Below are 14969 nucleotides of genomic sequence, written 5' to 3'. Positions count from 1 at the left end.
CCTTTCTTCAGAGTCGCTAATTCAATCTGGAAGGGGGACCTAACAGTCTGCCTTTCTAGCAGAGTCCCAGGTGGTGCTGATGCTGGTCATCCACACTTACAGTGGCCCTTCTGGCAGTGCATATACCTCCATGATGATAGTTCTTATATTTTGCTTTTTGTTATTTTTATAGCAAAGACTTAGATCGGCACTGTCCAATAGAAATATAATATGAGCCATACATATAATTTCAATATGTATAGTATCACATTAATAAAAAAGTAAAATTAATTTTAAGAATATATTTAGTCCAACATACCTAAAATATTATCATTTCAACATGTAATCAATACAAAAAGTTATTAATGGAATATTCTGCATTTTTTATACTAGTTTTCAAAATTGGAGGCCATGCTGTAAGGGAAATTCATTTGTATAGGCACTACGTTTCTTAGGCCAAACTAAAGTAATTGCCGGCGTGTCTTCCGCTGGCCTTCCAGGGAGGCATGAGTCAGCACGGTTATGTAACCAAGGTGTTATCTCCTGTGTGGGCCCATGTGATCATGGTATGTTGCCACTATTGTTCTGAGCCACATATGAGTACTCGCCATGTTCTCGGCCATGCTCTCTCTGTGGCTGCGTCCCCTACCAATAAAGGAACATGTCCCATCTGCCCACTGCTGCCCGTCTCTTCTTTCAACTCCCGGAAGCCTGCTCCGGTGCACTCACTAGCCACAGAGCCCACTCCCCACACATGCGTGGTGGCTAATGCCTATAATCCTAGCACTTTGGAAGGCTGAGGTGGGAAGATCACTTGAGGCCAAAAGCTCGAGACCAGCCTGGGCAACATAGTGAGACCCCCAACTCCACTCAAAAAAATTTTTTTTGTAATTAGCCAGGTGTGGCGGTATGTACCTGTAGTCCTAGCTATTAAAAAAGGAAAATAAATCAATATATAAAAAGATACCTGCACTCATATGTTTATTGCAGCACTATTCACAATAGCAAAGATGTGGAATCAACCAAAGTGTCTATCAACAGAAGATTGAATAATGTGGTATATATACACAATGGAATACTATTCAACTATAAAAAAGAATGAAACCATGTCTTTTGCAGCAACATGGATGGAACTGGAGGCCATTATCTTATGTGAACCAACTCAGACACAGAAAGACAAATACACATGTTCTCACTTACATGTGGGAGCCAAATACTGTGTATACCTGGACAATGAGTGTGGAATGATGGATGATGGAGACTCACAGGGGTCAGAGAGTGGGAGGGGTGGATGATGGAAGGTTGCTTAGTGGGTACAATGTGCATTGCTTCATTGATGTATACACTGAAGGCCCTGACTTCACCACAATGTGATATATCAATATATTTAATAGTAAATTGTACTTGTACCCCACAAATGTATACAAATTTCTAAAAGGTGGGGAGGAAATTGGGTATGTATTTTATACTTATAGCATGTAACTACATTTAGAGGGCTCAGTAGCTGCGTGTGGCTAGTGGCTACCATACTGGACAATGCAGACTTAAAATAATGCTGCCAGTGTACCTCCTTTAATCCTCACAATAATCCTATGAGGTGGATAATAGTATTATAATAATATTCTTATTATTCTCATTTTAAAGGTAAGGAAACTAAGGCATGGAGAGCTTAAATAACTTGCCCCAGATCACTGAGTGGGAGAGAGAGGTTTGAACCTTGGCAGTCCAGCCTGGGCTCACCCACTTTTCCACAAGGCTCTCCTCAACCACAACTCCCTGGATGTTAGGGAGAGAACATTTCTGTGTGTGTCCCCACAGCACAGACCATTCCTAGCTCAGACAGGACAGCCAGTGTGTGCTGACTGAATTAAATAGTAAGAGAGAAAGGTGGGGCAGTGATAAGGGATTTGTCAAGCGTCTTTTGCCAGCAGGATTAAGTGCCACCAACCATCACTATATATGACTGGGTGAGAAGGAATATTTTAAAATTAAATTTGAAATTGCCTATTCATAAGGAGCTTCCAGGCTAATGGGAAGATGTGAGAAAATACACAATGGCAGGAATGAAAGCCTTACATACCATCTGTTAGAGTGGCATTTGTGATTAGGGTGACCAGAACCAGGAAGGGGTACATCAAGGAAGCCTAGCTGGAGGGGGCAAATCTCTGAAGCGGTGTTGAATGAGATGGAAGGAATCCAGGGGAGTAAGACAAGGGAAGGGAACAACAAAAAGGAATAACCATCCCCTCACCACAAGCATTGATTGGACACCATCTGTTGCAGACCTGGTTCCCAGGAAGCAGACTAGGAGCTGGAACTTTGCATACAGGAGTTTTTGGGGAATTGTTCCCAGAATCAACACCTTGAGAAGAGTAAGGGAGGCAGGATTAGGCAGGGGGAGAAGCTGGGCTGTGGTGCAGTCACACCAAGGCCTTAGCCAACTCTATGGGGAACTCCGGAGCTGGGATGGCCCTTCACAGTCCTCCAAAATTGAGTCAAGGAAGCTCTTTTAAGGCAGATGCAGTCCTTTTAATCTCACACAAACCAGTCCTTGGATACAGGTTTCCCAGGAAGAGGGTGTAACCATGAGCAAGGCAGCTCTCTTCATCCCAGGGCCATTCCTGAAGGCAAGCTCAGCCATGTGCCCTGGGCGGCCAACACTCCAGCAGCTATGAAAGGAGAGCCTCATTGTTGCGGGTTTGGGGGAGGAAGCTGGGTGGTGGCCAGCAGGGGCAGCGTCCGTTGCATCAACTCAGTGCAAAATCTAAAAAAACCAAAGAGAAGACACCATGGTGAATGGAAAGAGCTAGACAGAATCCCAACCTAGCTAGCTTATCTGGGAAACTGATGCCAGGTATTAAAGCTAGTAAGTGGATTTATACCTAGTTCTGTCTGATTCCAGTGTGTGTTTTCTCTCCACACTCCTCAGGAAAGAGAAGAAAGAAGGCACAGGATATACATGGGGAGTGTTATCTCTGTGCCTTGGGTATCTGGGTTGTTGGGAACTGTGGTTGGGTAAGGGAGGATCAGCTAAGGAAATCTCAGAAGCAAGGAACCCCTTTCCCTCCTCCTCCTACCCAGGAGATAGGGCAGCTACGCTTCTATTACTGAGAAGGGTGTGTCTGCAAGAGACAGCATCCCCAAGCTGGGTTGCAGTGGACCTTCCCCACGCCACCCCCAGGCTTACTCTGGAGGTTAGAGTTTCTCAAGGGATGTGGTCCAGTTTTCACCCTGATCTTATTTTCTTGGGTTCATCTCAGAAGCAAGGTTTGAACTAGGTGCCTGGAGTGGAGGTCAGACCAGAATGGAATGACCCTGGAAAGCCTGACTCTGTAAGATCGTCTTTTTCTCTTCTCTGAGGCCTGCTGAAGCTAGCAGCCCTTTGATCAGGTTCTGAGCTCACCAGGAGCAGAAGTAATCAAGCATTACTACTAAAGGAGTTTGCAGCTGGCAGCAGCTACAGCTGAAAATAGAAAGAAGGAAGCAGAGAAGGAGAGAAAAACATGAATGTACTTAGGTGTGCATCTTGGCTCCACCTTGAATAAATCTCTTAACCTCTCTGAACCTCAGTTCTAGGGAATGAGACCCACCTCACAAAAGTTGCTGTGTGAAATCAGTTTGCAGGAGTAAAATACTTGCAAATACAGTAGATGCTTTTTAAATGTATGTTCCTGTTCTGAACATAGCACACTGTAAAGATCTTCTGCCCATGGATAAACTTACCTTTTCAGAATTTTCCCTGCCAATATGCATTTTATTGCTCATGGTGGGGAATGAGGTAATAACAGCCACCATGGTTGAAATTGATTTCCATGGCTGAAATCAGGGTAGTAATTTATCTGGGAAACACAAAGCCACACTCAGCCCTCAATAAATGTTTGTTGAATGTGTGAATGAAGAAATGAACAAATGGTGGAGTGGTAATAAAAGGACTCAGCTTTCCCCTCCTCCAGGAAGCCTTCTCGGGTTCCTCCAGCTTTCTTGGGCTCCCTGAGAAGCTGCTACACTAAAATCTGTTCCACCCAACATGGTACTGAATTATATAGATCATCTTCCATTGTTCTCTCCTTGTTCTGTGTATGTTGTTTATGTCTCCCCTGTTTTACATGGACAAGATGGTCTTATTAGTTTTTTCACCAGAAAGCTATCTTCAAATCCACAGTTAATCACACAGGTACCTAAATCCACAGATCTATACCCAAAAGAGAATAATAAAGAAGTGGAGTATGGGTACTTTATAATCATATAGGTCCTACGAGGACATGGGTTAAGGTTTGTTCTTTTCTGCACTACAGGGTTTGTAAAGACTGAGTAAGAAGCTATATAGAAATTGCTTAGTACAATGTGTGGCACATAGTAGGTTCTCCATAAGTGGAAATTTAGCATTAGTAGTAGTATCATTACTGATAGTGGGGAGGGGTGGATAATGGAGGAGGGAGCAGGGGAGGAAAAGCATGCACAGCCTAGAGGACTGAGTTTCAGAATTCAGTTGTGAAATCCAACTCGTGCCCAAAACCTAAATTATGCCTTGGGGTATGGGCAGCCTGCCTTGAAATGGGAAATTAGGCAATTTCACAAGGATGCACAGCTGTGTTGCCTGAGCTATTTTGTTCCAGGCAAACTGGAGCAGGCAGTGAACCTTTGGCAACCGAAGAGAGCAGGGCCAGACAGCCCTGCAGCCACCCGCCCGGAAGCCATGGAGAATAGCAAGCAGCCTTGCAGGACGCTACAGGGGCTGCCACAGGGGCTCAGGAGTAGGGAACAGACCCTTCTTGGACATCAGCCACTCCCCAGTGGGCTCTGCCCGGCCCACGCCCCTCCTCCTGACACTTTACCATCATCCCTGCTAGCCACCAGCCGCAGCCTCTTCTCCTCCCTCCTCAGCAAGCTCTTTTGTGCTGAGATGACACTTTAGACTGTCAGCACACCCAGGAGGATGTCAGGTCAAAAGCCCCCAATGCTCTTTTTGGTAAGTGATTCTCAGGCATGATCAGGCCAGGACTTTGTGTCTTTTTCTTCTCCTCTGGCTTTGGAGATTGTGCAGCTAAGTGTACACAGACGCTGCTGTGCTCAGGTCAGGTACCTCAGCCTCTTTGGGCAGGTCCCCGGACGCTCCACAGGGTCCCTTGGCAGTCCCAAAGGTCCTGTTAGGCTCTCTGAGGAGCCTGTTGGGCCCCACCCAAGCCGTGGGCTGCAGGCCCTGGGAGTGAGTATTGGGTCTCTAGGAGCCAGGTGTTCTGGAGACGCCACGGTGGGCCTGTTCTGTCTCGGGGCTGCCCCATCAGCTGCCCCCCGCAAAACCTCCTCCACTGTGTCCTACTTCCTACTGTTCCCATCAAAACTTTCTGAAAGCATAAGTTTGAACCAGCAAAACCTGGGACTCGTCTCTGTAAAATCCCAATCTTGGCAAACACTTTCACACCACCCATTACAACTTTGGAAAGAAATGCAGGCCGGTAGGCTCAGGTAATTAGGAGTGGACCTCACCACAGCGGGGCAACTGTGGGAGAGGGTGTCCGGAGCAGATCTGCAGCCAGCGGGTTCCAGCTCACCCTTCTGCTGCCTCTGGCTTGTGGGGTATGTGCTTATTTGAAGCAGTTAATGTTAATCGCTGAAACAAGCAAAGTAAAAACAAGATAAATACACACATACACACATACACACACGCACACCCTGAACTGCCTTGTCACAGAATTGACATTATTTACTGCTTTCTTTCATTGACATTGTCTTCAAAGAAACAAACATCTCTAATTTTGTGGTAAGCCTTCAGCTGCAAATAACACAGGTGTGTGGAATTATTTAAGTATTCTTTCATTCTCACGTTGTCTCAAAAGCATTACTGTGCTTTTGCTATGTGTCAGGTCGTGAACTAAGTTCTGGGGCTCCAGATGGTTCAACTCGAAAGGCTCACAGCCGCAGGGGAGTGACCTATAAGTTTAGTTTAGAAACTAAAACAAGAGCTACCACCTGTTGAGTGCCAGGCACTGCGTGGGGCCCTCCGTGCATCTTAATCTCTTATTCCCACTCCTGAAAGCGCCCTGCAGTTAGGCACTATTGTCCTTTCTATACAGCTGAGAAAAACAAAGCTTAACTCATTTGCCTGAGTTCCACAGCTAGGAAGTTACAGAACCAGGATTGAACCCAAATCCCACTGACCCCAGGTCCATGGCCTTCCCACTGTGCCCTCTACTGAAGGTCTGTGGGGAGAAGGGTCACAGTATGATTGGGGACAGAGTATCCTAGGAGCACTGGGCAGGGAGCCACAGTCTGCGGGTCCTTGAGTTTGCCAAGACAAGGTGACAGTGAAGTTGGATTTTGCAGATGAATGCGTCATCACCTAGCAGGAAAGGAGTATGGGCAGAAATTTAGAATGGATGGAGATATCCATGTCCGACAACTTATATGGCCTCCATGTTTAAACACAGGGAATCTGTCTCCATGGTAACGATGAATAAGCTTTGATTTTCACTCAGCCGGGTTGGTCAGAAAGTGGTGGCTGTTTATATTACATGGGTGGCATTTACCCTGATTCCTCAACTGGCGTTTGAACAAGTTAAAAACTGTGTTCAGGCTGTTATTAGTCTCCCTGACCATTTCACCTCCAAAGTCCACACTTTGAATGAGAATACTAAAAAGGTAAGAATCGGGGGAATATAGACAGATGCAGCAATAGCCATGGAATTTTCCCTCCTCTCTCTCTAAGTAGGCTCCAAAACACATCAGAAGATACATTAGATCAGAATCTACCCGCTAGATTAAGAGAGACCTGAGGAGCCAGAAGCTGGCAAGAGGAAAGGAAAGGCCTCAGTCCCCCCTCACCATCTGCACGCCCCCACCGGTGGACACACGATCTCACACAGGTGGCTGGGAAAGTTGCCTACAAACCCCATTTCAGCTATGCCCCTTCTAGAACCCACCCCCCGGGATAGCCTCCACATTGTCCCTGTTGTCTGTCCTGGGTGGACCTTTTCTTTGCAAATGTTTTTTTAAATTTTAGAGTGCTTTAAATGTACAGAAAAACTGCAAAGGTAATACAGAGATACCTTGATACCTAGATACCTTGTACCCAGTTTCCTCCATTATTAACATCTTACATTACTGTGGTACATTTGTCGCAATTAATGAACCAATATAGATACGTTATTCTTACTGGAGTACATGCTTTATTCAGATTCCCTTCGGTTTAGCCTAATGTCCTTTACCTGTTCCAGGGTCTCATCCAGGGCACCCCATTGCATTTAGTCATCATGTCTCCTGAGACTCCTCTTGGCTGTAACAGTTTCTCAGACTTTCCTGGTTTTTGATGACCTTTTAATGTCTAAATGTCCCTCAATTGGGGTTTTTCTGATGTTTTTCTTATGGTTATACTGGGGCTATAGGTTTGGGCGAGAAAAAGTGCAGAAATAAGGTACCATTCTCGTGCCAAGGGACATAGTATCAACATGACTGTATCCCTGTTAGTGTTGCCTTTGATCACCTGGCTGACTTAGTGTTTGTCAGGTTCTTTACTGTAAAACATGGAGCACTTTCTATGAGCCTCTTCCTTTTAGTTTAGGAGTGTACAAGGCAGTCTGAACTGGTGCATTTGTGTTCTTTCTTCTTTCGCATGATGTCAAAGAGATATTCCCTGAATATTAATGACTCTGTTATTTTATTAGAGGCCGAGTTGACCTTTTCATCCATCTAATTCTGACTCTAATTTTTGTTTGGGAAAAGTCTTTGAGAGAACTTAATGTGTGGGTTTGTGCCCCTGTCACAGCTGACTTTAATCCCTTATAGAATAGCAGCTCCTTGAGGGAAATGGCCATGTCCTTGATATGCTGGCACCATGTCCCAGCCTCCAACTCTATCCCATCTGTACCCCAAGCCCAAAAAGTGTGTGTGCCAAGAAGCTTCATGGCCCTCCTAGCATACATGTGTTCCTTTCTTCCTGGGGGTGAACCTGTGGCTGTCAATCAAAGAAATCATGATGCTGTAGGAAGAGCCTGGAATTGGGGTGTTTTTCTTTCCCTGAGTCTGGTCAGGAAAGGACAATAAGGAAACCCAAGTCAAAATCAGCTTGCTGAGCTCCAGCACTAAAAAAAAACGCTGATGTCTAAATCCAGAATAGTCACTGAAGAAGCTTTGATTTCACTTCTACATGGGTGATATTCTAGTTATTGCTGCTGCTGCCTAACAAACCACCCCAAAACTTAGTGGCTAAAATCAATAATAATCAGCCAGGCATGGTGGCTCATGCCTGTAATCCCAGCACTTTAGGAGGCCAAGGTGGGACGATCACTCAAGGCCAGTAGTTCAAGACCAGCTGGAGCAACATAGTGAGACCCCATCTCTACAAAAAAATATTTTTAGAAATTAGCTAGGCATGGTGGCGCATGCCTGTAGTACCAGCTACTGGGGAGGCTCAGGCAAGAAGATTGTTTGAGCCCAGGAGTTCGAAGCTGCAGTGAGCTATAATGATGTAATGATGCCACTGCACTCTAGCCTGGGCAACAGAGTGAGACCCTGTCTCTTTAAAAAAAAAATGCTATGTAAACGCTTCTTGTTGATAGGCTAGAAGATCTGTACACTTTCTAGATGGCTCACTCACACAGCTAACAAGTTGGTACTATCTGTCATCTGGAAGTTCAGCTGGGACTGAAGGCCAGGAGCCTCAGTTCCTTTCAACATGGGTCCTTCCTTGGGCTACTCAGGCTTCTGAGGAGGAAGCATGGCAGCTGGCTTCTCAGTCTCCAGGATCTCTTGGGCAGCCAGGGTCAGAGAAACCTGGGTTTAAATCCTGGTACTGCTACACAGCAGTCCTTTCGATCTTGGACAAATGACTTAACCATATGTTAGCATGGAGATGATGGGGGGGACTCAAGCTGCAAATTTGTCATTCTTGCCTGTTTCTTGATCCCAGGAAAGGACCTGTGCTCTGTGTCAGTGTGTATATGTGTGAGCACACATGCATGTGTGTTCACATGTTCGTACATGCTTTCGTTAGGAAGATCTGATCTGTCAGCCTCCAGAGCTACAGCACAAGGTGAATGCGTGTTGGCTGGAGGCCATAGGTGTGTCTGGGGCACACAGGCCCATCTCATGTGGTTTTCTGGCTGGCACATGTTCAAGAGATTATATTGTGGGAAATAATTCCCAGTGAAGTCATGGACCTTGTCGGTCTAGCTGTGGAACCAATAATCTCAGACATTTCTGAAACCCGCCAGGGGATGACCCCAGTTAGTTCAGAGCACTGATCTGAACCTTCTGTGCTGCAGCCCTGTGATATGAGGCATGTCTCCAACAGGACTTGACAAGAGGGGACATTTGAAATGTGGCAGCCTGTAGAGAGGGAAACAGCAAAGATTTGCACCCAAAATGCCTTGGTTTCATGAAGAAGCAAGGCCACAGGCATGGGTTGCCTCTTCAAATTAGTCACCCAGTTCACCCTGAAGTCAATGATGCATATTTATTTCTGATTAAGGGAAACCATGCTGCAAGTAATTAGGAGTTTACATTTGATTTTTAAAATAAAAGGAATCATTGAAGTTCAGAGGATGGAGCACACTAGAATACTGGAACCACAGTGAATATAAAAAGAACACTGAGTTTGAAACTAGGTGGATTGGCTGGGCAATAAGTTGGCCTGGGTCCCTACCTGTCCCTAACCCTATGTAGCTGTGTGGCCAGGATAAGCCATTTCACTTTCTTGGGCCTCAGCCTTCTCATCTGTAAAGTGAAGGAGTTGGATACCGAGAGTCCTAGCATCCCTTCCAATTGAAGAGCAATAATCTTGAAATTGGAAAACCGCTTTCCTGGTAAGGTTGTATGTTATTGCCCATGTAGACAACAGACTTGATGGTCAGATTTGGTATGCTGTAAATATTCTTTCCTTTTGTTGTTGAAACATTAGATGCAGAAGCTAAATTTCTAAGTGTTTCAGTTATCTATGGATGCAAAAAAACAAAAACATAAAGCAGTTATAATCATTTATTTTGCTCACAAATCTTAAGGTTGAGTGGGCTCAACTAGGTAACTCTCACCTGGAGTCTCTTGTGTGCTTGCCATCGATAGTGCCTGGGGCTGGGATCATCTTGGAGGCTTCTTTATTCTCATGTCTGGTGCCTGGCTGGGGCTGGGGCAGCTGCTCAGGTGTTCCTGTCTCTCACTATGAGGTCTCTCCATGGGGCCACCTCAAGGGAGCTGGCATTCCTACATGGAGCTGAAAGCCTCCAAGAGAAACCTGCAGAAATTGCATGATCTTTTCTACCCTGGCCTGGGGAGGCATGTGGTGTTGCTTTTGCTTCATTGCGTTCATCAAGGCAGTCACAAAGGCCCACTAGGTTCAGGGAGTGGGGAAATAGACTCTATCTCTTGATGGGAGGAGTATCAGAGAACTTATAGACACAACTTTAAATCACCACACCAAGCACCTGGGATAGCCCAGCTGCCACCTTGCTTAGTGACAGAGGATGGCTCAGAAGACTTCTCAGACTCCTGTGATTAATTGTCATAAGAGTTTAAAATGGCAATGGACAAAATATCTTACAGAAGAAACCTAGATTAATGGGGAAGGAAGACCTACTTATAAGAAGATGACATTTAAAATCACTAGGAAATGAAATAAAATTCTATTTATACAAATTATCCAGTAACAAATATATCATATGTGTAAGTAATTTTAAAAGAAACTTTATATATATAATTTTTCTTCTCCCAAACAATGGTGTGCATGAGATGTCAGGATTGGGGAAGAGGAAGGAATTAAAACAGGGGTTTTCAGTTCTTTTATTGTATACTACAAGCTCCCCCCAATTACTTGCAAAATGAAGTTAACTAAATTATTAAAAGAACACCAGATGTGTCATACAGAGCCCTGGAATAGTGATAGAAGAGAACAGGTAAGAGAGAAGAAAAGTCAAGAAAAGAACAATAGAAAATGAATTCCCTGAAGGTGCAGAGCATCCTGGGGGCGTGGGCAGAGCAGAGCAATGAGTGAAGTGGTAAGAGTGTAGTCTCTGGAACCGAGCTGCCAGAGTTCAGATCGAAGCTTGCCATTCCCCAGCTGTGTGACCATGGGCAGGTTCCTGTACCTCCCTGTGCTTCTCTTCCTCAATTGCAGCAGGGAGCTAATAACAGTACTTGCCTCATCAGATTGCTATGAGGATTAAATGTGTCAGCACAGGCTTAGCCCTTCCAGCAGTTCATGGTACATATTAGCTATTTCTCTCTTCACCAATTCCCTCCTTGCCTTTGCCAGATGCAGATGTCATGCCCAATATGGACTGTGGGCAGCCAACCAAATAAACAGAAGGAGGAGGGCCTTTCCTTCCCTTGGGTTCTGAGCTCACGTATGCATTGGAATTTTGGTAGGAGGAGGCCTTCCCATGACATCTGGGCACCCATCAATCTGTGGGTTTCTACCCCACACACACGCTTGTCTTTATTCCAACATGTTTTAAAAATCGGTTCCACACTTCAAGCACGTCAAACTAGATTTCAGTTTTAGTCTCTCTTACATATTTGGAATTAGAGGCACCAGAGTCCGTTATGCAAATCAATGCAAATAATATGCAAAGAGGCAGTAGCCCCAGATTGTGGGGAGGGGGAATGTGCAGGCCAGCACAAAGGGCCCTGAATGAACATTTGCATGTGTTAGGGAAGCCCTGGGTTGAAGGCCTTGCGTGTTTATTGTGACAGTATGCATCGCATTTAGTTGTTAACCTTTTGTGCAGAAGAGGAGAGGTAAACTTGTCTGATTTCCATATTGAAGGTGACAGTAGAAATTGAAGGTGGTGTTTGGATGGTGCAACATTATAGTGATTTTTATGAGAAAAATGAAAAGTTGCTTTGAAATAATGGCTGTGGTCCAGGCTGTGTCCCCAACTAGCTGAGAGTTCTTAGGCAAGTCACTTCCCTTCTTCCATTGCCCCCCTGTGAAATAAGGGGATTGGATTAGAAGCACTCTAGGTCCTCTCTCATTGTGGCATCTAAATGTCACCCTCCAGGTGAAAACCCTTGGCACCCAGGAAGGCAGTGTCCATGCATCATACCAAAGATCTACTCTAAAGTCCAAAGACGAAAGGTCTGAGAGGTAACTCTACAGTCCTCCTAGAGAGAAAAATAACTTCAGGGGATGCTGGCAACTAAACAAACAAACAAACAAAAAAACAAAGCAGGAGCAGGACAAACATTTACTTACTCTGTACATCTTAAAACGCTGAGGATTCTGGTCATGGGCTTCCTGGCTGGAAGCATTGGCCCCTGGAGCACTGATGATGGGAAAGTCAGAGGAATTTCTTTCCCTGTGTATTTTAAAGACCAGTCTGTATTAACCCTTCTGCCTCTGGAGTGCTGCAGAAGTTGTCCTAGAGGCTGGGGTGGCTCCCATCCAAAGGCCTGTCCCTGGGGTCAGTCAGTGTCTCTCCTAAAGCTTTGTGTTGCCCTTGATGTTGCTGCCAAAAGACTGCTGTGTCCTTGGTCTCCAGTCTCTGTATCTGACACATCTGGTGCTTGGCCCCAGGAATCCTTGGGCCCTTAATTTTAACTCCAGCTGTTGCAGCAGCCACCAGCTGGGCACAGGTAGGCAGCCCCTTGGCCCAGGGCTTCTCTGACCAGCCAAGCGCAACTCCTGGCAGCCAGGAAACGTAGTGGGGTGAGCACCCAAGGGGCAGCCCTTGGCCAGTGGGGATGGGAGCCTGTGCGTGAGTGCCCCTTTCAGGCAATTTGAGGTGCAGCCTGCTCTGCTCATGGGAGGTCCCAGGGAGTTTGAGGTGCCTACCTGCAGTAACTCATAGCCTGCCCTGTTACGAGCAGATTGGTTTCCCTGTTCCACTCGTCTCAGGCCCCCACAGCTGACCTTTCGGATCACTTCCCAATATAAACCACCTGCACAAAAGCCCTGTCTCCATCCCTCCTTTTTCAGAGGATCTCTACTATAAGACACATGTACCAGTTTGCTAGGGCTGCCATAACAGAGTACCACAGGCTGGGTGGCTTAAAAATCTGTTTCTCATAGTTCTGGATCCTGGGAAGTCCAAGATCAAGGTGCCGGCAAGGCTGGATTGCTCTGGCCCCTCTCCTTGGCTTGCAGCCGGCATGTTCTTGCTGCTTTGTCTCCACGTGGTTGTGCCTGTGTACACACGCCCTGGAGTCTCTGTAGGTCCTGATGTCCTCTTCTGAGGACACCAGTCAGATTGGGTTAAGGCCCGCCCTATTGGGCCTTAGGACAAGTCTTATCTTAATCACCTCTTTGAAGGTCTCACCTCCAAATACAGTCATACTCTGAGGTACTAGAGGTTGGGGCTTCAACATAGGAGTTTGATGGTGCTCAATTCAATCCTTAACAACTTATACTGAACCAAGGCACTTGTGAGCCAGAGACTTAGAAGGGAATGTTCCTCAAAACGCTGGAGGTCACCACCAGCAGCCCTAAGAATAGATTGTCCCTGTAGTATTAAGCTGCGGCAGGGAGCTGGCCTAACCTCTGACCACAGAGCACAGCAGCACGTGGTTTCTTCTGTGGAGGCAACTTACTGCTCTTCTTCCTCCTGTGTCATTGATGGTAGTTGACCAGAAAAAGCACGCATTTTAGGAACAGCCCTGGTCTCACATACTTCTGCTACAATGTGACTTTCTGCATGTTACCTAATCTCCCTGAACCTCAATGTCCTACCCCACTGAGTGTTCCTGAGAATTAAATTGAGCCTGAATGCCTGGGCTAGAGCAGGTGCTCGGTAAACAGTTTTTAGGATTCATTTGAATAAGCAGAGCATACTATTGGTATATGGTCTAGATCATGAATGCAAACTTAGAAGAAAGAGGTTCATTAGGGGAAATTATTGGTCCTAGAGGTGGTGGGTGCCACCCCTCTGTTAAATCTGAAGTCCTTCATCCTCCCCCCACCTACTAATTTGGAAGTGCAGGGTAAGGGGGACGCTTGTCCACCCAACAGCCCTGCCACACACCTAATGTGATCCTCTCCTAGGCCTGGTGTCAAAGGCCACCAGGAGATCTCCCTCTCTCTGCTTCCGAGAATCTCGCCCCGGCCCTTGCCTTCCCCATCAGACACGTGCACATCACAGCCAGGGCCCCTGCTTTGGGCCTTTGTCCTGCTGGAATCTGATGGGGCCAGAGGCTCTGAGAGCGTTAGCAGATGGAGACAGAGCTCTCTATCCGTAGTCTGGGGGCCCGGCGCAGGCTGAAGGAAAGGCCTGAGAGTGACAAGGGGGTTCGTGTGAACAAGGAGGCATTCACGGCTCAGAATCAGGCCTTGGTCTGGCCTCTTCTCAGCAATAGAGACCAGCTCTTCCCAACTCATGTGTTGTCAGGAAACAGCCAGTCTTACAGTCCACAATCTGAATACAGCCTACATCTCATGTGTGTCTGAGGCACTGTTTTTCAATATAGGCACCTACCTGCTGTTATGATTAATAAAATCCATACATATTTAGAAATGTTTTTAAACTTAGAGGCTTTTGTTCTTGTGCATTTTCTCAATGAACTAGAAGTACACACATTGACTATCATGCAAAATCCATTTTTTTTTTTCATCTTCAAAAGGACTCTTTCTACTCAAAAAGGCTAGGTATCACCAATGACGACTTTGCACAGAGTTCAGCCATGTGAGTGCCATAGGAAAAGCAGGTGATAATAATGACATCATGCCAGCCGGTGTTCACAGATTGCATCTCCTCTTCCAGACTGTGCTAAGTGCATTATGAGCTCCAGATCTGGTTGCCCTTCTCTGGACCCCTGTCCCCTCCTGCCTGTCACTCTCCTATGGCACTGAGACATCTGTGTCTTATTTTAGGATTGTTTGTGGATGTGTGCAGGCTCGTGCAGGGCCGGAGATTGCCCTGTTCATATTTGTGTCCTCCAAGATCAAGGAGCGGGTAGATCTTCTTTAATTGTTTAGTGAATGGGCCTGAAGGAACAGAGGTCTGTCCACTTGTACCTCTGTCCGGTTTATAGATGGAAGATTCAGAAAAGGGCACAGGAGTTGGTCA

At 46.0% G+C, this 14969-nt stretch overlaps 1 protein-coding gene across 3 annotated transcripts in view; it reads left to right on the top strand.

Moving 5' to 3' along the window:
• TMEM108 (transmembrane protein 108) overlaps positions 1 to 14969 on the top strand; it is a 290574-nt gene that overhangs the window by 257249 nt on the left and 18356 nt on the right. The gene's annotated exons all lie outside the window — the stretch shown is intronic.

The sequence above is a fragment of the Eulemur rufifrons genome, chromosome 7 (assembly GCF_041146395.1).
Source record: "Eulemur rufifrons isolate Redbay chromosome 7, OSU_ERuf_1, whole genome shotgun sequence".
NCBI classification, from domain to species: Eukaryota; Metazoa; Chordata; class Mammalia; order Primates; family Lemuridae; genus Eulemur; species Eulemur rufifrons.
The sequence above is the reverse complement of the archived record's forward strand: the minus strand, read 5'-3'. Positions and strand labels throughout refer to the sequence as shown.